Below are 25,868 nucleotides of genomic sequence, written 5' to 3' on the forward strand. Positions count from 1 at the left end.
CATACCCCACCCATACTGGGCAAAGAGCTTCCAAAATTATAGGATAATGGAAATCCTAAATTAGCAAATAAAACATGGTGTTCTGGTCCTCTCTTCCTGAAAAGTAAAGATAATAATTCTATATTTTCCCTAAAAATAAGAGTGTGTAATACATTCTTTTTAGGTTGGGCAAATACATACGGATATCAGCATTTTCCTACTATACAAGCCCAAATAGGGAGCACTTGAAATAAATAGTCCCCCTCAACCTCTCTCTCTATTTAAGATTATTTTAGTCATAAAATAGGAAATTGAGATTAAAGTCATGCAAGGATTATTCCTGTTGAAAAATAAGATCTTTACAAAACATACATGTATATACATTGTATCATTGCATGTAGTATATATAAATATATACCAGTTCCAGATTTATTTGTGGCTATTAAATAATGAAAGATAAATAATCACATAGCAAATGTTAAAAGAGCCAGAGATAATCATGGAAAAACTGTAGTAGTTGTTGTAGTTAGTTAGGGGTGAGGAACAGGCTTTTAAAAACCAAAACCTAAAGGTTTCTCTCCTACAGTTTGGTAGTATAGAGAGGTGGTTAGTATCTCTGAAGAAAATAAAATCCTAGGGCTTACACAGGCTACCTGTAGACATTTACAGAGCATTATTTAAACAGACAGCAGGCTCTTGGGTTACTTAGCGGCTGTTTATTTCCAGAATCTTCTCCTTCTGGCCAGGTCACCACACGATCTAAACAGTGATTGCACATAATTATTCTCAAGGCAACTACACAGTAGAGAGCTGAAAATGAGAGCCTCGGTTGAATAGCATTCAGCCGATTTGACAAATGCCCTTTTGCATCTATCTGCACACCCTCCCGTAACATTTGCAGACACTGAATTGTACCAAAGAATCTTGACAAAGCTTCAAGTGCAGACAGGTACCTTTTCTTATCTTTATTTTTACATTTGGATGGGTGAAGGGGATAAGAAGTGGGGCAATATCATGGAGTGCCACAAATATCACTGTGAGACTTAGACTGCTTCCCAAATAGGAAGTAAACATCACTAGTAAAAGAATTTCTAAAGCTATTGTTCTTACTTAAAATCATGTAGGAAAAATGACAAACCAGCATCCAATTAATTTTCCAAGCCTTTTCCAAGGGATTACAAATTTAAAATAAATCCCCATTACACCTTCAACTATTGAACAATATATTCCATAACTAGTTTTTTGACCCCTCACACAATATCTACTGCTGCTGAGTATTTGGCCATTTAGTTTCTTTCCTACATTCTAGTGACCAAGAGTCAGGCTATGCTTCAGCCCTCAGAGCCCAGGCTGCAGGGATTCAGGAAAGTGAGGCTGTAGCAACAAGGCCTGCCAGGTGACAGCCCTTTGGCACCATGTGTAGGAAGCTTCTGGTGCAGAAATCTGCCTTATTGTGACACTCCTGTGTGTGCTCTGTAACAACAGGATTTCATCAGTATGAATACTAAATAGGACTGGAGGACTAATAAAATATTTGAATTTAAGACAATGTGATACCACAATATTAAGAGGAAAAAGGAAACATGTATAACATCCTGGGGACAGAGTGAATGTGGGCCACTGGCACATTATATATTAAATTAAATTATTGATCATCGTTTCACCAACAGCTAATCATCTTACAGACTTTCATACCAACAATGCTGAGGGTATGTCTAAGTACCCAGCAGCACTACTAAGAAATATCATTTCTGTTCTCTGTCATTATCACCCTAGACAACAAATGGCACCCCACAACCTATGTCCATACCTTCCATCTTCCTGGTCCTTCCTTAAACTACTTGACCACGGCATCTCTTGCACAAGCCCCTTTCTTTTGTGTAGGATTGCTGGCCCGTTGGGACAGTGTTATTTATATAGGAATAAACACACTCGATGTCAGAAAGCCACAATTTCAAATCCAAATTCTACCACTTAGAAGATCTAGGGCTCATTTTATTTGTCATCTCTTTCAAGTGTTCAAAACCAAAGGGTTCTTCTGAAATGACCAGGAGCTAGATTGCAACTCAGATAGTGGCTCTGCTCCCCCAGGCATTAATGACCTGGGGCTCATCCATGCCTCCCATTTAGGCATTGTTAAGGGACTCTCACTTTGCTTTAGAGGCCCTGGAAGACATGTGCAATCAAAAATGAAAGTGATAAATCTATTATCAATAATATGTCTATTTGGCCATAAATTACAACCTGAAGAAAGCTTATTAAATATCAACTTTACACATACAATTGAATTTCATCCTTAAAAATAGCACTGTGAAGTGGAAGCTATTATTATTCCCATTCTGTCAATGTGGAAATTCAGGCATTTGGAGTCTACATAACTTGTCTAGTGTTAAAGGGCTATCCAGGGAAGTGCTGAAGATTTAAATGCAGATCATCTGAATTCTGAGCCTGTATTTTAATCGTCACTCTCCACTAACTCAAAATAATAGTATGGAACAATCTGAGAAGAAATTCCTTCTCCTTGTGCACAGTAAGGACCTAGAAAAATGGGGGGTGAAAAGCAAAATAGAAATAATGTTTCATCAGAAAGCCTTACTTTAGAGCAAGTATCATGTATAAATCAGTGTGGTCAATCCTGGGGGATAAATATAAAATACTTTAAGGCCTTAAATAATAGCTAAAGAGAGGACACAGCTCCATAATTATATGATTGTCAATATATAACAGACTCTCCAAGGTCCTATTACAGTAGTTATCATTGTGCACACTATTTTCACCTGCGTTCTCCAGGTAGACTGAGAACATGGGCAGTTCCCTTCACCACCATATCTGCAGAGCTTGGCTGTATGACTGGCATGTGACAGTCCTCAGACAGTGTTGAATCCATGACCCCTGAATGAACGAATGCTTGACAGTCAAGTTAATGTCTATTAATGCCAAATATTTAGGGATTTTAAGAAAAGAGGGAAAACTGTAGAGTGCTGTATCAGTACAGGACCTTAAAGAAATAAGCACTTACAATCAAGAGTGAGTGGAATTTTAACTTGTAATGATATCTGAATGAAAGACAATAAGATTTTTTAATAGAGTGTCACTTTTTCTCACTTAAATTTTCTAATTCTGGAAGCAAATGCCTAGAAAGATAATACTGTATTGTTTTCTTTTCTTTGGGCTGGGAGTTGAACAATACTAGAACTAAAAAGCTATGAATAAAAGATACACCTTGACAAACTATATAAAGACGCTAAAATGTAACTAATTAGAAAGTATGTTCCAAGAAAAAAATCAAGGATCTATTTTTCTAGAATTTTTACTTCACATAACTACCTAGGAACTTTCTATTATCTGGTAGGAATACTGCAATGTTCCTGCAGCATCTTGTAATTTAGATTTCTACCTGATTCTAATGGGCATTTAGAGTTTCTTAATTCTCTGATTATTGCTTTTAAAAATACATTCTCATAAAGAATACACAATGATGCTGCTTTAGCTTCAACATATATTTTCAGAGTTTCTCTTCCCAAGGAATATTGAGACCATAACAGAATATAATTTATTCCAACCTGAGAAGCATAGTAAGAACAAACCATTACTCTTCTGCATTTTGAGTACATCATTATCCTCATTAGATTTTGCTGGCACAATCTTCCCACTCATGTGCATTCTTCAATGATATAAGTTTATGTTCAATTGATTGCTCGTGGCAATCAATTCCTTAAAAGCTATTCTTAAGTTAGGTGCCTGAGTTTTTATATGCAGCATAATATTTGGAAAAAAACTGAATTATAATCAGCTATGGACCTAGAGTTAGAAAATAACCACCATTCTCCACTAACTCAAAATAATAGCAGGGGAAGGTTAGTACTATTGTTTCATGCTTTTATTAGCATAGCTGAAATCCATAGGTTTCAGTGCCAAAATCTGTACTGTTTTAATGACCATCCATTATTTCATTCCATGATTTTACCTTTCAGAACATATTGAGATTGTAATGTTAAGTTAAAGTACAGCAAGATTACCAAGCCTTTTTTATCATTAATACTACTGTATTTTGAAGCATGAGGATATTTGGTGTATTCATTTCTTAATGCTGCTGTAACAAATTACCATGAATCTAATGGTTTAACACAACACATGTTGTTACAGTCCAGTAGGCCAGGAGTCCAGTATGGGAATCACTGGACTAAAATCAAGATGTGTACAGGCCACATTCATTTCAGGAGATCATCTGTTTCCTAGGTGCTTGTATTGTTGGCAGATTTCCATTTCTTGAAGTCGCAGGAACAAAGTCTTCAATTTCTTGCTGTCCATTGCTGAGGGTCTTTCCCACACATCATTCAGCTCATGTCCATATTCCTCTGTCTTCAGTGCAAGCAAAAACAGGTTTAGGTTTTCTCATGCCATATCTGTTTGAGACAATATTCTGCCTTTTTATTCCATATTTAAAGACTTGTATGATTAGAATGGACCCTTCTGGATCACCTAGAATGACTAGTCCATCTGAAGGTCCTTAATTTTAATCATATCTGCAAAGTTCCTTTTAACAAAAACACACAATTACCAAGAATTAATATATAGATATTTGGGGAGTCATTATTCTGTTTGCCATGCTTTTTCATAATCATTTTTCTATTATAAAATAAAATAAGGAACAGGATGATAATAACCAGTGGACTTCTCTGAGAAACAATGCAAGGAATATTTAAACTATATAAATTATTAAAGAAAAACTATTTTAAGTGCTAAATGAAAAATACCAATCAGGATTCTATATCCAAAGAAATTGCTCATCAACATGAAAGAGAAATATTTCCCTCAGACAAAATTGAGGAATTTTGTTCAACCCATTCAGGATCCCTCCTATATCTTAGGTGCTGTCCTTACTCCCCATTCTTATTAGGATTCATCCTTCTTCTGCTTCTATTCCATCAGACCCCCTCCCATACCCTACTGATTGGTGCTACTCAATTCAGAACATTCTCTCCATCAGTTTGGTGTCCCTCATGCCAATCATCTCTAGAAACACCCTCCAAGACACACCAAGAAGCGTGCTTTACTAACTTTCTAGACAGTTTTCAGTCCACTCAAATTGACAATCAAGATTAACCATCACACCAAGCATATCAATAATTAAATATAAACTCTCCGTGTATATCAAATAAAAGACTGTCAGGATGAATTAAATAAAATTCAACTGTATGTTGCATACAAGTAGCCTAGTTCACCTACAGACTCTGATAGGATAAATGTAAAGGGATGAAGAAAGATGTACCATGCTAACACTAATTAAAAGGAAACTGGAGGGTTGGGGATTTAGCTCAGTGGTTCTTCCACCTGCCTCACAAGCACAAGGTCCCAAGTTTGATCCCTGGTACCAAAAAAAAGAAGAAGAAGAAGGAAACTGGAATAGCTTTAATAATTTAAGGCAAAGCAGCCTTCAGAGTAAGAAAATTTTTCATCAGTGACACATGAAGAAAATAATTTAATATGAAAAAAGAGATACAGTTAATGCTAAAGGATTGATTTTTCAAGAATATGTAATAGTTCTAAATATGGACCTGACAAAAGGAAATCAAAATATTTGAGGCAAAAACAGATAAAACTGCAAGGCAAAAGAAACAATTGCACTGTTATAGTTGGAGACTATACTGGTCAGCTTTTCCATTATTGGGACAAAATGCATGACATACACAACTTAAAGGAAAAAATGTTTTATTTGTCTCACAGTTTAATAAGTTTCAGTCCATGATCAGCTGGCAGAAATGTCTTGGAGGAAAGGTATGGTAGAAGAAGACTGATCACTTTATGGTGGCCAGAAACCAGAGAACAGGGAGCACCAGCAAGAGATATGCTCTTCTAATGGGTCGGGGATTTAGCTCAGCGGTTCCACCACCTGCCTAGCAAGCCCAAGGACCGGAGTTTGATCCCCAGTACCAAAAAAAAAAAAAAAAGATATGCTCTTCAAGTCACACACACACCCAGTGACCCACTTCCTCCAACTGTACACCAACCCCTAACAGCACATTCAGCTGATTCATGCACTGAGTATAGTGTCCTACAATACAGATCCAATCAAGTCTACAGGAATCTCTTCATCCAATCAAATTGGCAATCAACTGTCACAGAGATATAAACACCTGACTTTCTGGAACAGTAATATTAATCAATTTTACCTAGTCAACATCCATGCAATGCTCCACCCCAAAACAGCAAAATTCACATTGTTCTTAAAATCACATGGAACACTCTACAAGATATACTATATTCGAAGCTATACAGCACATTAAAATTTTAAAAATATAGAAATCACACGAAGTACGTACTCACACAACACTGGAATTGAAACTAGAAATCAACAACAGAAAGAAAGCTATCTTGAAAGTCATCAAATATTTGGAAATTAAGTAACACACATAAAATAACATGTAGATCAGTGAATTCTCAAAGAAATTAAATAATATTTGAGCTAAAGGAAAATGAAAATACAACTTACCCAAATTTGGGGGATTGAATAAAAGCAATGTTTAGAAAAAATTTATGGCATCTGGTGTGTATATATATATATATATATATATATTATAATTATTAATTATAATATTATATATAATAAAATAGGAAAGATTTAAAACCAGAAAATCCAAAACAGGATATTAGAGAAAGAAGAACAACCTAAGCCTAAAGCAAGCAGAAAAAATAGAACAGACAAATAAAATTGAAAATAGGAAAGCAGTAATGAAAATCAGTGCAAACAAAAGTTGCTTTTTAAAAATAAAAAATAAAATTTATAAACTGCTTGCCAAGATAACTAGGAAAAAGAAGAAATAAGACACAGCTATAATTACTAGAAATGAATTAAGGATCATCACCACTGTTCCTGTGGATATTAAAAGAATAGCAAAGAAATACTATGGCAACTCCAGAGCTGCAAAATGGTAATTTCTATGAAATAGAAAATTGCTTAAAAGCTATGTTATTGCACTCATTCATGTTGTAAATTGATTTGTAGTCAAAGTAGAAACTTTCCGGAATTTCTTTTTTTAGTGAGGTGATATTTTCCAGCCGAGTACAATCCATACAATTTCCTGTCAGTCACATCATTGTAAAAAGCATCAAAACCAAAGGGGAGACATTACTGTATACACTGAATTGCTTTGCGTGGTCTCATGCGTTATAACTGTTGTAAGAATCCTGACTTTTTTGTGTTTACAAACATTAAATAAAATGAAAAAAAAACTTACTCAAGAAGAAATAAGTAACACTCCTGTATCTGTTAAGGAAATTGAATCAATAATTATTACAGAGTGAATATTTATATTGCCCCACCCTACCCCATCTAATTCTGTGTGAGGCCTGTTGTAATGTTATATAGTATCTGACATGAAGGCTTCAGGGGAAAGAAGGGATAAAATAGGTCACATAGGTGGAGCCCTCATGATGGGATCAGTGGCTTATAAGAGACATCAGAGAACTCTTTCTCTATTTGTCTCTGCTTGTGACAGCACAGTAAGAAGGCAAGGCAAGGATGACCCTTACCAGGAACCTAGCCACAATGACCCCTCACCTCAACTTCCAGCTTTTAGAACTGTGAGAAAATAAATATCTTTTGTGAAAGCCATTGTCTATGAAAAAAAATGACTTTTAAAAAATGAAAGCACCAAGCCCAAATGGCTTCAGTGAATTTTATTAAGGATTTAAGGAAGAAATAATGTCAATTCTCCAAACTCTCTCCCAGAAATAGAAGCAGAAAAAAAGATCACCAACTCATTCTATGAGGTCAGTATTACACTAACACTAAAACTAGATGAAGACATTATAAGATAAGAAGCCTAATGAACAATATCTATCACGAACTTAGATGCACAAATCCTTACCAAAATCTTAGCAAATTCAATCCAACATTGCATAAAATAAATACACATCAAGATCAAGTAGGATCTATTCCAAGTATGAAAGGCTGAGTCTGAATTTTAAAATCTATAAATGTAGTTCACTACATCAACAAACTAAAGGAAAGTCAGAGGATTATATCAGTGGTACAGAAAAGCATTTGACAAAAGCACTGACTCATAAAAACTCTCAACGAACTAGAAGTAGAGAGAAACACCCTAATTTTGTAAATAACATGTATAAAATCCTCCAGCTAAGATAAATTGAACACTTTCCTCTAAGCTCAGAAACAAGGCAATGATAACCTTTCTCAATACTCTCATTCTACATCTAGAATTTGTATCTAATTCAGTAAGATAGAGGAATAAAATATATTCTGCCATGTTCTGAAAATTTATAACTTCCCCAAATTCATTTGAAATCTTTGCACCAAAGATAATGTCAGTAAGAAATGAGTGCCTCTGAGAGTTATTAGGCATGGAAGCGAAGCCCTCATTTATGAGAAGAGGGTCTTCATAAAAGAGGTCTGAGAAACACTCCTGCCCGTTCCACCTTGTGAAGTGAGACTACAAAAACATTGGGTGTGAGGAGGAAGGCACTCACTGAACACCATAAATGCCAATGCCTTGAGTTTGGTCTTTCTGCCCTATGTTACTATTAGAAATAAATTCAGAGATGATGTGATTGTCTCCTTTGAAAATCCGAAGAACCAACAACAGCAACAAAGTATCCTGGAACGAATACACAAGTATAGCAAATACACAGAATATATGACTAATATACAAAAGGCAATGCTTTTCTACACACCCGTATATTCATTTCTATCACTATGATGACACACTCCCACAAACTTAGTGAGTTAAAACAGCACAAATATATTTTCTAAAAGTTCTGAAGTTCAGAATTGTGGAATAGTTTGAGTGAGTTAAAAATCAAGATGTCAGTAAGGCTAGATTGCTTTGAGGTGTGCTAATGGAGATTCTATTTCCTGTTTCAACTCCCAAAGGCCACTTCCATTATTTGCCTCAACTCTTAAACATCTTCAAGCCCAGAATCACAGCCACTAACATTTCCTTGATTCTCAAGCTTCTGCTTCCATGGACAGCTCTCCTTTTAGGACTCTAGCTCACCTGCCTCCTTTTTATAAGGACCCTAACACACTGGACCCAGCTATATCATCCAAAGTAATCTTCAATCTCAAATTCCTTAATCACATCTGTATAGTCCCTTTTCAGGGTAACCTTAAATATTCATAGGTTCTGGGCCCTAGGAATTGTACATCTCTGAAGACCATATTCTGTGTACTACTCCAGTAAAGAATAGTTAGAATTGGAAATTTAAATGAGTATCATTATGTTAATGCTCTCCAAAATGAAACAGAGGTAAATCTAACAATCTGTTATAAGGTCTGTATGTGTAAAACTACAAATCTCTGATGAAAGAAACCAAGTAACACCTAAATGAAGAGAAAGATATTCCATAATTAAGGATTACAAGATCTAATAATATAAAGGTGTCGACCCATCTCAACTTGGTCTACACATTCAATGTAATTCCAATTAAAATCTAGCAGACTCTTGTAGACCTGAACAAATTAATTCTCAAGTTTATTTGAAAAATCAAAAATTCTAGTACAATCAACACAATCCTTAAGAAGATCAAACCTAGGGGGCCCACACTATCAAATTTAAAAGCATCTGTAAGGCTACGGTAATCAAGACTGTGATGTTGGCAAGAGAAATACACATAGTTCAATGGAGCAGAAAAGAGAGTGCAGAAATAGATCCACACACATGTAGCCAACTTATTTTTGCCAAAGGAGCAAAGACAATTCCATAAAAAAGGTAATCTTTTTGAACAGGTGCTAGAACAACTGAAAATAAATGAATACATGCCAGAAAATAAATCCAGCCACAGACTTACACCTTTCACAAAAATTAATTCAAAATGGATCATAGACCACAATATTCAATCCGAAGTTTTAAAAGCTCTTCAAGAAAATGTAGCAGAAAAATCTACATGACCTGGGTGTAGTAATGATATTTTACATACAACATCATTAGTATGATCTATGAAAAGAAAAACTGAAAACTTGGACTTTAATTACATACTTCCTCCTTGAGTATGCTGTTAAGAGAAATAAACTACAGGCCACCAACTCACAGAAATGATTCGCAAAACTCACATCTGACATAGGACTTATATTCAAAATACACCAATAACTCTCAGCAGTAAGAAAACAAGCCACCTAATTTAAAAAATGGCCATAAGATATGGATAGAAATCTAACCAAAGAAAGTATACAGATAGCAAATAAGCCTAAGAAGAGATAAGTTGTCATCAAGGAATTGTAAATTGGAAGAAAAAGTATGTACCACTATCATTTATTAGAATGACTGAAATCTGAACTAACAGTAATAATTGATGGTGAGGAAGCAGAGCAACAGGGACTCTCAGCCACTGCCATTCAGAGTACAAAGTGGTGCAGCTGCACTGAAAGCAATTTGACCCTTTTTCAAGGTAGAGTCTTTGTATGTTGCCCAGGCTGGACCCAACTCCCAGTCCTCCTGCCTCAGCTGTGTGCCACCACGTTTCACTCATTTCGACAATTTTTTGTTGTTGTTGTTTTTGGTTTGGTTTTGTTTTTAAGACAGGGTCTTGCTATGTAGTTCAGGGCAGCCTTGAACTTACTATATAGCCCAGACTGGCCTTGAACTCATGGTGATCCTCCTGCCTCAGCCTCCCAAGTGCTAGGATTACAGGCATGTGCCACCACACCCAGCCAACAATTTATTTATTTTTTAATTCTTTTATTGGTACATTTTAGGTATACAATACGTTTACACTTTTTATTGGGTGTTTGTACCTGTACATGATGTATCTTGGTTCTTATTTTTTCCCCATTCCCTGTGCGCCCTTCACCCCCTCCACCCTTCCCTATTTACATAGACTTCATTTCCATGTTTTATCTTTTCTCGTAATTTTTCCTTTCCCTTCTTTCCTTTCCCTTTTCCCTCCTGCCCCCGACCCTTTGGACCTTTTCTTCCTATTTCAAATTATCAATTATTCATTTTAATACTTTTAATCCTTATTTACACTTTCAGTTTCTCATGCTAGAGAAACTATTTGGTATTTACACATATGTGTCCTATTTATTTCACTTAAGAGTATGGCTTCAATGTGCATCCATTTAGCTTTAAATGTCTCTAGTTTCTCATTCTTTATGGCTGAGTAGTACTCCATTTCATTAAAAAAAACACATCTTCTTTATCCAGTCTCCAGTTGATGGGCACTTGGGTTGTTTCCAAGCTTTAGTTATTACAAACTGTGCCACTATAAACATGGGTGCACATATATCGCTGTGGTATGATTCTTTTAATTCTTTGGGGAAGATACCCAACAGGGGAATAGCTGGATCAAATGGGACCTCTCACCCTAGTTCTTTGAGATATCTCCATACTGATTTCCATAGTGGTTACACCAGTCTGCACTCCCACCAACAATGGAGAAGGGTTCCTTTCTCCCCACACCTCTGCCAGCATTTGTTATTGGATGATTTCTTGATAGCAGCCCAACAATTTCTTAACATACTAAATACAGTCCTACCATTTGATTCACCCATTGTCTTCCTTGGTATTTATTACACTGATTTGAAATCATATGTCCACACTAATATTTGCATGTGAATGGTTAGGACAGCTTTATTTATAAGTACCCAAAAGTGAGAGGAATCAAGATACCACATAACAGGTGAGTGAATAAAGGGCAGTACATTCAGAAAATGGAATATTATTCAGCAATAAAAACAAGATATCCATAAAAAAGATAATCTTAAATGATTATTGTTAAGAAGAACAATTTAAGCAATAAAATGAAGTAGCATTGAATTATAACCCAGTGTATATTTTAAGTCCATGTGCTATAGTAATACTGATATAAATCAATATCTTGAGTACACAAATAAAAATTAATAATTCTATGCAAAGGAATTTAAAATAATTTCTATACATATTCCACCTTAAGGAGGTTGACCATAACTTCCACCCCATAAGTGCGACCACTACACATAGTGACTTTCTTCCAAAAAGCATTGTATAAAAATGGAGAGAAAAGAAGTACCTTTATACACACACACACACACACACACACACACACACACACATATGCACACACACGCACACACATAAAAAAAATCCCATCAAATATCATCACAGTTAGGTGGTCAAGGTCAACACCAACAGTAATAAGTCACATTGATGTGATATGATGAGAATAACACTTTAGATATATGGTTTCCTCACCAAAACATCCATATCAGGCCGGGGATTTGGCTCAGTGGTTTCGCCGCCTGCTGAGCAAGCGCAAGGACCCGAGTTCGATCCCCGGTACCAAAAAAAAAAAAAAAAAAACTTATCCATATCTACCCACAAGAAAATACACAAACGTCAGTTGTGGAACATTCTACAGAAGACTTATCAACATACCTTAAATGCTCAAGGACAGCAAAACAAAGAAAGTTCTCAGAAATTGTTAAAGCCATGAGAAGCAAAGTTTTCTTGATGATAAAATGTAATATGGGATCTTAGGTATGATCCTGCAACAGAATAAGGACATTAGGAAAACTTAGGAAATCTGAACAAAGAATGGATTTTAGCTAATAAACTTCCTGTGCTATTTTCACAATAATTCCATAATTCTAAAACTGATCTGAAATTTAAAAAATTATTGAAAAATTCAAGACAGGCCAACATCAATAACTTACAAAAGATTGGATATTATAAATGGCTCTGGCCTGCTTTGACTGAGACTATATTTATAACAAATCCTCTTGTTTAAAAAAAAAAAAGTCTGTCACACATCACTTGTGATGAATCATTGGCTACCAGAACAGAAGTATCTCCTGAAAGATTTTTCTAAAGTAGCTTTAGTTTCCATTTTCTTAAGTCTTTGAGAGGTCTTTTTTATTTATTTATTTTGTGTGTGTGTGTGGTATTGGGGATCGAACCCAGGACCTCGCACTTCCAAGGCAGGCGCAGTGTCACTGAGCTAAGCCCTTGAGAGATCTTTGATGAAGATCATAGAATAACTTTTATACTGATACAACTGATCCAAGAGAAAATAAAATATATGTTTATAGAAAACTACAGTTAGCAAATCCATTGTCTAGATTCAGATTGTTTTATTATAATAGAATTTATAATTTTTATGGTGGAATTGAATTTTCACTTGATTATTTTTAGTAACCTCTAAGAGATGAGAGTCATAAATTTCCCCAAAGGGTAATTCATTTAAATATTAACCTGTTAGTTAATGATTATAAAATAATTATAGATTAATCTATAAATTTAATAAACATTTTTATGTAGACTACATGTAGGCTTACTAATGAAAGAAAAAATGTTAACTCAAACCAATAAGTTAGAGCTTTATCTGTTACCTTTTATTAAATGGTAATAAAACTCCAAACAGATTAATGATAGAAATATGCAAAGAAATCATAGACATGCTAAAAAAATTAAAGAATTTTATTTTTATACATTGAGGGTGGGGAAGTTGATTGAAATGCATAAATCATAAGGCAGTGATCAATTTGAATATTTTATAAATATTTGATACTTCTGCATTACAAAAACAGTCATAAGTAAAAGAAAAATAATATTTTGAAAACTATTTTGAAATTTTTGTGATATAGAACTGAATTCAAATATTTCAAATTGTTAAGAAAAGGACAAATATTACCTAAAAATGAACAAATGATATGAACAAAATGGAGAAGTTTAATCATGTTAAAAGTTGTTTTTGACATTAGTTCTAAAAAATGTCAACTACTACAGTAAGAGAATCACCATTCTAAATTCATTTTACTTTTTTTAAAGGTAAAAATATATTTGATAATATGTTGGTAATATCAGCAGAAACAATTATTCTCATCCACTGTACTTTTTGGCATCCAATTAGGTAATATCCACTAATTTTTAAGTGTATACAATATTTTTGATTTAGAAATTCTACCTAAAATGGGCTGGGGATTTAGCTCAGTGGTGCCACCACCTGCCTCGCAAATGCAAAGTCCTGAGTTTGACCCCCCCCGGTAACAAAAAAAAAAAAAAAAAAGAAAAAGGAAAGAAATTCTACCTAAAATAATATGCAAATTTTATATTCACATTTACATACAAAGAGGAGGTAAAGGAATATTTTTGTAATACTGTTCAAAATAGAAAAGGTTTAAATTAACATCAAAGTCCATTTACATAAAGTAAGTTGAGACTATATTGCCAGATTTCAGTGTAAAGATACACAATGGTTTTTAATGTATGCTATAAGTAAAATACATATATAGGAAGCTACCACTGTGTAAAATACATGTATACATACACAGACTCTTCCCTTCAATACACATGGGCTTGAATGCACTTCAAAAGCATAGATTTTTTTCTCTATGTAGGTTATATTTTAGAGGTGCAAATACTTCCTGTCTTGATGTCAAGAAAAATCTGATAGGTCAGTAATACTTGCACATGAGTGAGTTACACTATATAATACATCAGTCAAGAGGCTAGGGTAAACAACTGTATAATTTTAGAAGTCTAGAACAACAAAGATTTAGTTCTTGCTGATGTCTCATGTCATACAATGTAACCTTTTACGTCTAATCACAATCCATCTATCACTCTGATTTTTCCTTCATTTATTTTCCAAACTTTAAAAAAATACAGTGAAGGGTAAGGGCAGTGGCATTTATATCTTAACTGTCATCGTGGATCCTGTGTCTTTTTCTCAGACATTAGATTCAGTTTGTTGACCTTAGCAGGCCAGCTTTGGGCACTGCTTCACAACATTCTTGCTTAGTGACTCAAGCCAAAGTGACTTTATCATCTGAACCATCATGGGGTATCCTGGAAGGAGGTAGAGAGCATGAAAAATCACACACAGTGATTTGGGGACATGTACCATATGTATCATTTCTACTCACAGTCTGTTGTCTAGAGTAAATTGTACGGCCATGCCTATCTTCAAAATGATGGCTGAGAATAGTCTGCTCCTTTACCAGGAAATGGCAAACCATAATATTAGTAAATAAGCCCATAAATTGAAAGGGTCTCTGTATCCAGTCTCATCTGTTGCAACCTCCTATAGAACCTTGTCATATGATTCATTAATCTCTCTAAAACATCCACATTTCCCCTTGTACTGATTCCAATTCCTTAATTTAAAACACAAATTCTCTCCCTTCCCAAAGTACAATTTAAACCTCCCCCTTACTTTCAGTCCTTATTAATATATTATTACATTTATTTCCTCTATTTCTCACCCAAACTTCTTTAAAATATAGGTAACACTATCTTTACTTTCTCAGCTTCTGTTCACTTCTTAATCATTGCAGTCTGGCTTCTATCATTTCTGATCTATAAAAAGATGTCACCAAGAACATCAATGCCTTTCTAATTATAAGCTCCAAAGAATGTATTTTATATATTTTCTTACCAGAATATTGGAAAGATAGAAATCTCTAGGATAATATTGCTGTCTAAGTGTGTATAACTCTAGGATATTTATTTGGACCTGAGTCATGGTGGAATCTGGACTTCTCTTCTCAGAAATTACTTTTAATTTGAACTTTCTCCTCCATTTGATTCAGCTATTCTGCTTGTAGGTATCATCCTGAAAGAGCTGACGACATCTTATTATAGTGATGCATGCATACCCATGTGTATAGCAGCACGATTCATAATAGCAAAATCATGGAAACAGCCTCTATGTCCATCAACAGATGAATGGATAAATAAAATGTGGTATTTACCTACAGTGGAGTACTATTCTGCCTTAAAGATAAACTTGAATCATTTGTAGAAAATATTGATGCACCTTGAGACCATGAGCTTAAGTGAAATAAATCAGACACACAAGCTTAAATATCACATAGTTCCTCTCGTGTGAGAAACCCAAAACGTGAATAAAGAGCAACATAAAAGATAGCTAATAGGACACTGGGAGACTGGTTTTTCTCAAATGGGAAAGGGATCAGGAGATGGAGGAAGGGGAGCAAATGGGTAGGGGAAGGGGATGAAGAAAAGAATATAGATGTGTTAGGTGCATGTATCAATGCACAGGAAGGTAAGCATTATGTACTGCAAACATATACTAATAAAAATTTCTAAAATAGTAATATAGAAATTTGAGGATTATTTATGTTTCCTGCAGTATACAGAGAGCTTTCATCTAGAAGACTTGGAGTGCACCTTAGGAAGTCCTAAGTGTTAGGCAGAATTCGAAATTCCCCCCTCCTTTTACTTACCTGATTTTCCTCCAGTGAACATTTCTTCGTCATCTGGATAAGACAACACAGAATGATAAGATTAGGTGTGCATCTCAAAGATTTTAAAAAAGCTAATTTAGTCTATCTTTCAAATAAAGGAGCCTTTTAGGGTCCTTCTAAGTGTAAACACATATGCTTCAGTTAAGTAGTACATTGCAGTTTGAAGTCAATTACTGACCTGGAAATAAACTATTTTCTTTAAATTTGGTATAGCCTATCTTGCCTTTCAGACATTTTTCAGAACTTCATGGGGTTATTGAAACAGTGCAGAACACAACTTGCTCATGATCTTGACCAAATTTCCCTTACAAAATGACAAAGAACTTTCTGTAATACTGGATCACACTGAACACTATCTTTGAAATTCTCCATTCCTTAATCCCCAATCCTCTTAATTTTTATAACTAGTGCCTAAGTATACTGTTTTCTGAGTCCTTTATGCCTACCCTGTGATTCTTTTGTGTGGTTCTTTCTCTATCTGACCCTAAATATTGGTTTTGAGAGGGAATACTCTTGTCACTACAATCACTCTGCACCTAGGAAATCTCTCACTAACATAATTGCAACTGAAATGCGCATGCTCCCAATTCTCAAATGCATATTTGCTATTCATATATCTCCCTTAATGTACCCATAAAACTACTTCTCTGCTAGACTATTCTAGTGGTTTATGTTACACACAACTTGAAGTCACATGTGCACACCTCAATCAATGTGTTTAGGTTGCCCAGCTCTACCATCAAACATCTTTAACTTGACTTCCTAAATATGCATTAAAGCCATCACTAACCCTCAGTTCCTGCAATCACAGCCATATGTCAGCATATGTCAGAATCTGTAATACTGCAATTTTTAAAGACAAGTTCTGCCTATGTTGCTCAGGCTGGCCTCAAACTTATTATCCTCCTGCCTCAGCATTCCAAGTAGTTAGGATTATAATCATGCATCACCACATCCAGCTATGTCAGCCTCTTACCCTCATTCCAGTTGCATTCTTGTGTTAGTCTTAGTCTCCACAATAGAGTGCTCCTCTGAAATGCTAGAGTGCTACTCTGAACCCAGAGATGACCATATTCCTACCTTTTTAAGCAGCTTCAGTAATGTCCTGAACTAGTCTACAAAAAAAATTTTATTTCATTACCATGAATTACCCACAATCCCCTTCAAGTACATATTCTCAATGATTTAACAACCTTCTACCATGATCTTTCTCTTAAAGTTCCTAATCATGTCACACTGGAGAGCATGTCTTTAAGCCACTGGCCTTTAGAGGACATGCCAGACTATCTAAACTATAGCATGATCTCTATATCTTTCAAGTTATCATATTGCTTTGTGATTATATATCTATATTTCTGGCAGTTTCTCAACATAGTACTATTTAGACCAAAGATTTGCCTTCATTTATGTCTGTGTGTCTCCATATCTAGTGCAGTACAGACACACAGCAAGCACACAGTGAATGTGCTGAAGAAGGGAGGGAATGATGAAAGAATGGAATGAAGGAAACTCTGGTGAGGATTACTACCCAAAGAAAGGAACCATTGATGGTGACGCACTGTTAGAGCTGAGCAGGAAAGCTAGTTGGGAATATCAATTTCATCAGATCCTCTTGAACAACACAACATAAGCACTGCATGCCATCTTCATGTCTTCATTTGAAATAGCATTTGAAAGGATGTTGGGAAATTATGACTGGGTCGATGATAGCACTCCTGAGAATTAAACTGTTGTCCCGTGTCCCTTTTTTCAGAGCCATTCTGAAAAAGATGCTTAGAAAATTCTTGGCTAACAGCAGAGCTAAGTACAATTAACTCCATTTTTCAAAAACTGATTAGCTGGTGTGTGGATTTTCCAGACTTTTTGATTGTTCTGCTTCAGGCTATTTAATTGCTCATTAGAGTCAAAAGACAAGGAGATGAGTCAGCCACATCTGTGACTTGTTAGTGCCTGTAGTAAACATTTATTAGTAAAGAGGATGAAACCCTACACTAAAACATAAATTTCGTGTATATATTATACCAAATCCTTCTCGTGACAAATAACGGAAAATGGACTTTATTTAGCCCACATTTCTGTAAGAACTAATTTTGGAAATTCCTCATATTGCCATCATTCAGAATTTTTATTCGCACAAGTATGTATATTTAATGAACATGAAGAATTCTAATTGTCCCTAATACAGGCAAGTACATAAATTGCTGTATTACTATCTAATGACAAGCCTAAGCATGTACCTTCTAGTCAAGGTTCATGGCATTGAAACAATAGTAATTAACATAATAGTTCCAACAATTTAGTTTAATTTGAAGAGATAATTTTTTTAAAATGCTAACATAATACTATGTTTAACATAATACTTTGTGTAGACATCTGAATTGATAATTAAAATTTTCTCTTTTATCTCTTTAAGGCCATGTATTTTTAACTAACATGATTTGGCAATTTTTATCTGGTCATGTTACTAGATTTCTATACTGTCTGGTGTCTGTGTATACTTGGAAGCATTTATGGCTGTTGTCTATGAGGTCAGTTCTAAGGACTAAATTCTGTTTTAGTCCTAAGCCCCAAGTGCACTAAGCATTTGAACAATCCTTGTTGATGATCCAATTTAACAGAAGCAATTAATTCTGTTTAAATGACCTTTCAAAATTAATGCTATGCAATATGGCATGTCTCAAAGGCCAACCTAAATTGCAAAGATTGTATCGGCATTTTCCACAGCAACGCTTTCATAATTTTCCTTGGCTTCCTTTTCTACTTTCTTTGTCAGAAGTAGCTCTTCAATCCCTCACTTAGTTAGAAGTCATCTAAGTTTGTGTCAAAACTTTATACTCTAGATTATTCCTAGTGTTTCTATATTAGTGTCTTCTACCTCATTTTATACCTCCTCGACCAATAGACTAAGGACAGCACTTTTCTCTTAGGACAAACAAGAAAATATCAGATTTGTTTTCTTTTCTTCTTTTTTATAACTAATAAGAATATACAAATGTTCATTTTTTTACAGGTAGTCAACTGTTTACAACTTTAATAGTTTCTTTTCGGGGGGGCCGGGGATTTAGCTCAGTGGTTCCAGTGCCTGCCTCACAAGTGCAAGGTCCCGAGTTCGATCCCCTGTACCAAAAAAAAAAAATAGTTTCTTTTTTTTGGTTACAACTTTCCATAAATATGAATGTAGAAATTTGAGTTGAGAAGGACTCTATGTATTTATTCTATTTAACTATTTTATTTCAAAGAAGAAAACCCGAGAAGGGATATGCATATTCACAAATATTACACATGAATTAATAATGTACACAAGACTTCATAGTTTTTCCTGTTAAAGTGTTACCAGAGTTTGTGCCATTTTATTAAATAGGCCTGAACAGTAGATCTCTTATGTAGCAACTTGCAGACTTTAGGAAGAAATGGTGTGTCCCAAAGATCAGAAATTATTTCATAATACAAATGTCCAGTTTTCTCTTTCATATTTCAGGAGCGGAGGGAGGAAAAAACTTCATCACTTTTATTCAAGAGGTTTTTCCCATCCACTCTTATCAGCCAAAAGGATGGGATACTAACAGGCTTAAAAGTGCAAGAAATCTCACTTCATTGACAGTCAAATTCTGCATGCTTAACAAAAGACTAATGGAGTCAAAAGTTTCATGAACGACTAAAAAATATCCAGATTATTAAATTATGATTTCGACTTTTTATTTTGGTTTCATTTCTACCTTTTAATGATGCCTGATAAACATACAAAAAAGTGCACAAATCATAGTCATATGATTCAAAACCTTTCACGAATATATCTGGAGGGCCACAAATCAGATTAGAAAACAATATTGGCAATTCTCTAAAAGCACCTCTTCTGCCCGTCTCCCAGTCATTATTCTCTCCTACCCCTCCCCAAGGATAACCACTCACCTGACTTCCAACACTATCAACAAATTGTGTCAGTGTTGGAAGCTTATATAAATGCAATCACATAACAAGTACTCTTTCCAGTTTCGATTTTTTCATTCATCAGTATCATTGCTGCATGTGTGAGATTCATCTATGTGTTCCCATCTATCTGCATTTCATTAATTACAATTTGCTGTATAGGCTTATCACTGTATTTATGCACAAGAATCATCATCCAGTCTATTGTTAAGAGTGTTTGGCTTATTTCTGATTTAAAGCAACTACAAATAGGTTCACTATAAACATTCTTGCACATATATTTTGATGAATATAAATGTATTAAATTTTACATGTGATATACATAATAATAACATTGCTGAATGATAGGGAATGCATACATTTAGCTTTAGAAATTCTGACAGATTTTCAAAATACTTCATAGCAATTTACACCGCTATTAATAGTTCCTGAGTATGCCATGTGTTCCACATCCTCAACAACACTTGGCATTTTCTGTCTTTTTCATTTCAGCTCAATCGATTCTTAAGCTCTTATTTGAGGCAAATCTAAGCTATATGATGAGTTCAAAGCCAGCCTGAACTACATAGCAAGACCTTGTCTCCAAAAAACAAAAAAAGGAGTCCAAATTTTTCATTCATTCATTCATTCAACTTTGCTATTGCTCAGAATTATGCTGGATGCTACAGATACATAATCAAATAAATTATGGTTCCTATTCTCAAGCCACTTAAAACTAGCAACAAGTAAGAACAAGTGACACTAACAGTGACAGTAACAGTGGAGAATCACTCCTGTTGTAGTAGATCACAACAAAAGCTTTACTGTAGGTGAGAAAGCACTCATTTGAAGAAAATTGCACACCGGGGATCAAATTCAGGCTAATTTGTGATGGAAAAACAGGAATTGGCTCTAACATGAATTTGTGAGAGGGGTCTGCTAGATATGGAAGTACAATGTTCAATGCCACGTTGTAATACTTAAACTCTGAATTCCATTCCACCAGGGGCTGAAAATGCTAAGACAAATCCAAAATCAGTTCTTGGAATGAAACAGTGATCCACTGAACCCTTTGTCTGTCCTGCTTTTACACCTTGAAGAAACAGGGGAGAAAGCTAAATATTTTTTATAACTTCACATTCTCTCTCCATAAAAGAAAATATTTCCAATTGCCAAATGTACTGAAAAGAATAAATGCATAATAAAGTTGAAAGGATATTGTTCTAAGTAAAAAAAAAAAAACAAAAAAAACCCCACAGAAACTCATATGACAAAGACGCTCTAGACAATATTCTAAGAAAATGGTATCTGTGCTTTATATTCTCTTTCCAGGACATTTCTGGACTTAGGAGAGGAAGAGACAACTGAGGGGGGAAATCACAATTTAACGAAAGCAAAATGTCCTCTCCAGAAAGAGGAAAAGAGTTCCAAGTCATTAAATACAAAATAGGCATTCCATGAAAGCATAAGAATTTGATTGAATAAGATTACTTCATTCACATGTGTTCCTGCAATTATTAATATAATGTGTTTCTAAAATAAAGATTCAAATTACCTTTGCAGTAATTTCCAATATATAAACTAATGCTGTAGTTCTAGCCAAAAAAAGCTGTATTGAATTTTTCCAGGTGTATTAACTTTCTACGAATGTTGCAAGGTCAGAGTTTTTGTTCCAGAAAGAAGAATAGACACAAGAGATTTTCATGTTCCATTCTATTTACCAACATTGAAATTATTCGATGGGAAGATGTTTATTGAAGACATACAGACATAGCACAATTCATGTTTAGGGAGATGGATTTCTTGCAATTGCAAAAGTCAATGGCATTTCACAAACGCTCTCAGGACTCTTTATTGACTTTCTGGATGGATATTTCTACTCAGGAAATGAGTCAGAGTTTCATGAAGTGCTGATGACACACATAAATGCCAACTTGCTTCAGACACCCTCAACACTACAATAATTTTAGAATTGGTCTCTATTACATTTTTAGAATTACTTAGTTTACACATTTATAAATTTTTCCTTAATAATTTGAACTTCACAAGTTGAGCAACATTTGGGGAATCACCATCTTTAAGAGTATGGGGGTAACAATAGTATTTAATTATAAATATACATATAAATAAAGTTATACCTGAATTATGAGGAGTTCAGATTCTAAAGAATTGCCTTTATCCCACACAAAGTTAAGGGAAAAACTAATCTTTATCATGTTGTAAAAACATCATATATTCCATAACTTAAGTGGGAAGATAACAATTTTAATGAAAGAAAACATACAGGAGGGTAGGCTACATGCTTGAGTTGTGGGAACTTTCTTCTATATCATTTAAATTCCCACAAACAGTATGTAAGCATCCCCTCTCACCACATCTGGGCCAGCACTTCTCATCTTTAGTCTTTTTGTTGATAACAGCTATTCTTAATGGGGTGAAATATTATCTCATTGCAGTTTTGATTTGCATTTCTCTGATGATTAGTGATGGGCATGTTTTTCATATGCCAGGTGTCCATTTGTTTTTTTCTTCTTTTGAGAAATATCTACTTAGGCCTATCATCAATTTTTAACTCAGGTTGTTTTTATTTTTGTTTAGGTTTTGCTACTGAGTTTTCAGAGATTCTTATATTTTCTGGATATCAATCCCTTATCAGGGATATAGTTTGCAAATATTGTATCGCATTCTGTAGGTTAACTGCACTCTGATGGTTTTCAGAGTCAATAAAAATACAAAATACTCAGTCTCTCTTCCATAATGATGAGTTCGAAATATTTTTTAGGACACAAATGTCAACTTATTGCTTTTTCTGTTCATTCGGGATCACCTACATGCTTATAAACAAACATCAATCAAAAGCTAAATAGACCCTTAAAAATATTTGTTTTTATTTTAAAGTTTGGTTTGTAGAAGTTCATTACACAACTATAATAGTCATGCATCAACAATGAAATGAAACAAAACAAAAAGAAATTGTCAACCATAAATTGAAATTGAATTCAATTGAAGAAAACTATCTCTATGTACTAGAAAAATAAATGTATACAGACAATGTTTCTTTTTATATGTATTTCTTGTTCACCATTTTTGTACACTTTTAGTTTCCAGAAAAGATTTGGAGAGTGAACTAAAAGCATATAAGTAAACCCCAAACTATTAACTCATGATAAGAGATTTTTAAAAACCATAGACATGAAGCTAAGAAGAAAAATTATTCAGAGTCTTGACTAGGAAGAGATATAATAAGTGATTTCAAATCTTAGCTCTAAGTTCCTAGCAATCCAAGTTAAAGGACAACACAATGAATTACATATATCTCATCATTCAGTGAAATATGAACTCATAGGGAAAGTTCTGAACTTTTATAGAAATTTGACACAAGGAATTTTTACAAGGGCTTTGAACAAAGTAATGAATGAAGACCTCAACAGCAGTATTTTTTAATGAAATAGAAAAGTTTCTTACTATATCAGACCATCTATGAAAGCTAAGGATACAATATTTAAAGAGTTCAATAATAAAAATTCTAAAGTGAACCAGGTCAGTAATGCCAAGCTATGTAACTTGTTGGTCTTCAAGTTTATTTTAAAATAGAAGATAAGATGAAAAACTTTTAAATTATTTTTTCTTATTTCCATAAGAAATAATTTCATGTTTTAAGCCTTCAGTAGTAATACTGCTTTGCCTCACTATATAAATATAAAATGGATCATCCAGGAGGCATGTTATATTCATCCTATATCATAATGAAACCTTTGGAGAAATACAACATATCCTGACTGGAACTATATGAGCAGAGACATCAGAAACATAACCAGAGAAATAAACATGCACCAACTAAGAAACAGATTTATGCTACTCTTGTTCAGGAGCCTCTTAGCTACAGTTCTGGCCAAGGTTCCACAGAAAGGTGTTTGCTAGATACAGGATTGTTCATCACTTAGAATCCAGTGTCTGCACCATGATGATGCCCAGATGACCTGGCTGCAAGGCTGAGGAAACCTCTTCCTGGCTGGAAACAGCGGACCACTTATTTGACATCTCTAGCCCTCTGTTTCTCTTTAAAACAGAGAGTAATAATAACAGTATTTAAAATACCAGATAAGGTAAACATAGAAAGTAAAGCCATGTAAGTTATTTTGTATGAAACTAGGTATCCAATAAGTCTCCTCTCAATGTTAGAGACATTCTATGTTCTTTATTCTTAAAAATTAATGTATTCTAAATACCAAGCAAGTACATAAAGCAGTGGGGGGTTTTTTGGTACTGGGGATCGAACTCCGGTCTTTGCGCTTGCGCAGCAGGCCATGAAACCACTGAGCTAAATCTCCAGCCCTAGCAGTGTTTTATTTCAAAGACTAAAATGCCTGCCTCTGATTTTGCACTAAAAGTGAGTTATCTAAATGCATTATTCTTTATTGAAAGACTATTTCACAAAGCACACTCAATGCAGGCAAAGAGGAGTTTATGTATATCTCGAATCCAGTTTTTAATCACAGGCTTTTCAGCTTGGCCACAAGTTTTATAGGATTAGATTTATTTGTGATCATTAGCTGAAGCATTCACTTCATAGTAAAAACTAATTTACAAAGATTTGCATGGACTAAAATTTTATTAGACCCAAACATTCAGTTTGGGATACTTCAGCAATGTTACTTAATGTTTTGTAAAGCTCTATAAACTTACTAAATAAAACAGCACTCCCATAGTCTCTTGGCTTTAAAGTAATCACACATTAAAGTAGATGATTAACTTTTTTGTTGAGACTGAGTTTTAGGATCCCACTTTTTTTCCTGGTAATAATGCAAAGCTAGAAGAAGTTCCCTTTCACAAATTGAGGCGGTCAGAGTCTGCTATGGATGTCACTGAAAATTCTCCTCCATAGGAAAAAAAGTCTATGCTTCTACTTGACATATATAATGAATTTTTAAATACACTTCCTTTCTTTTGCTTTGCTTCCTCTTTTGTATGATTTAATCACAGATTTTTGAGACACTGTTACTTTCTTGTCTGTACTACAGCCTAGAAAGTTGAGAAAAAAAATTACTGATAGTAATGTCATTGAAATACTTTCTTCAACAGTCAATTCATTCTTTCACCATGAATTTCAACAAATATTTAGTGAATAATTACTATGAAATTTTTATTTTCTTAAATGGAGAAAAATGATCAGAGAAAAGCATACTTACTGTACCTTGAGTGCATGTTCTACATGTTCTTTGACCCATTAGTCTGTTTTTCAGTCTGTAGAGATAATAATTAACTTCATAAGGTCTTATAAGATAAATAAATGAATCTGATGCTGGAAAAATAAAAGGTGAGTGAAGAGAGGGAGAAAAACAGAGGAATTGAAATGTGTCATGTACATGCACCAATCCCCTACAGTGAATGTGATCATTATGCATGGCAAACATGTACTAATAAAAGACAAAAAGAATAAATAAAACAGCAAAAAATAAAGCACACTTATAAGAAAGAAATTTAAAACTCATCATTTATTGAATACTTCTTATGGGTGCAATTATTTTTTACTACTTTATAGATTCCAACCAAGGTTCCCATCAATCAAGTTTCTTTTACCAAGTCTCCAGGCTGAGGAGAGTACAGTCAAGTATCCCTCAGGGCTGTCTAGACTCAACACCTGTGCTCCGAACAACAATCTGCCCTTGTGCTGTCAAGGAATTTATAAAGGAAGGAAACCAGAAACACAATAAAATGGAATGTGACTAGAAGTTTTTAACAGACAAACTTAACATTCAATAACCAAAGACATGTTTTG

General features: G+C 34.5%; 1 long non-coding RNA gene across 1 annotated transcript; it reads right to left on the reverse strand.

Moving 5' to 3' along the window:
* Window positions 1-482: 482 nt before the first annotated feature.
* LOC110349358 (uncharacterized) lies at window positions 483-25,498 on the reverse strand. Its single transcript, XR_002395242.2, has 5 exons — window positions 25,284-25,498; window positions 16,163-16,195; window positions 14,617-14,762; window positions 12,351-12,460; window positions 483-4,341 (listed from the first exon to the last, which is right to left on the reverse strand). It is a non-coding gene; the product is annotated as an uncharacterized LOC110349358 (long non-coding RNA).
* Window positions 25,499-25,868: the final 370 nt, after the last annotated feature.

This window comes from Heterocephalus glaber, unplaced genomic scaffold, assembly GCF_053883595.1.
Source record: "Heterocephalus glaber isolate CG9 unplaced genomic scaffold, H.glaber_assembly_v1.0 deba00001504, whole genome shotgun sequence".
In the NCBI taxonomy this organism is placed as follows: Eukaryota; Metazoa; Chordata; class Mammalia; order Rodentia; family Bathyergidae; genus Heterocephalus; species Heterocephalus glaber.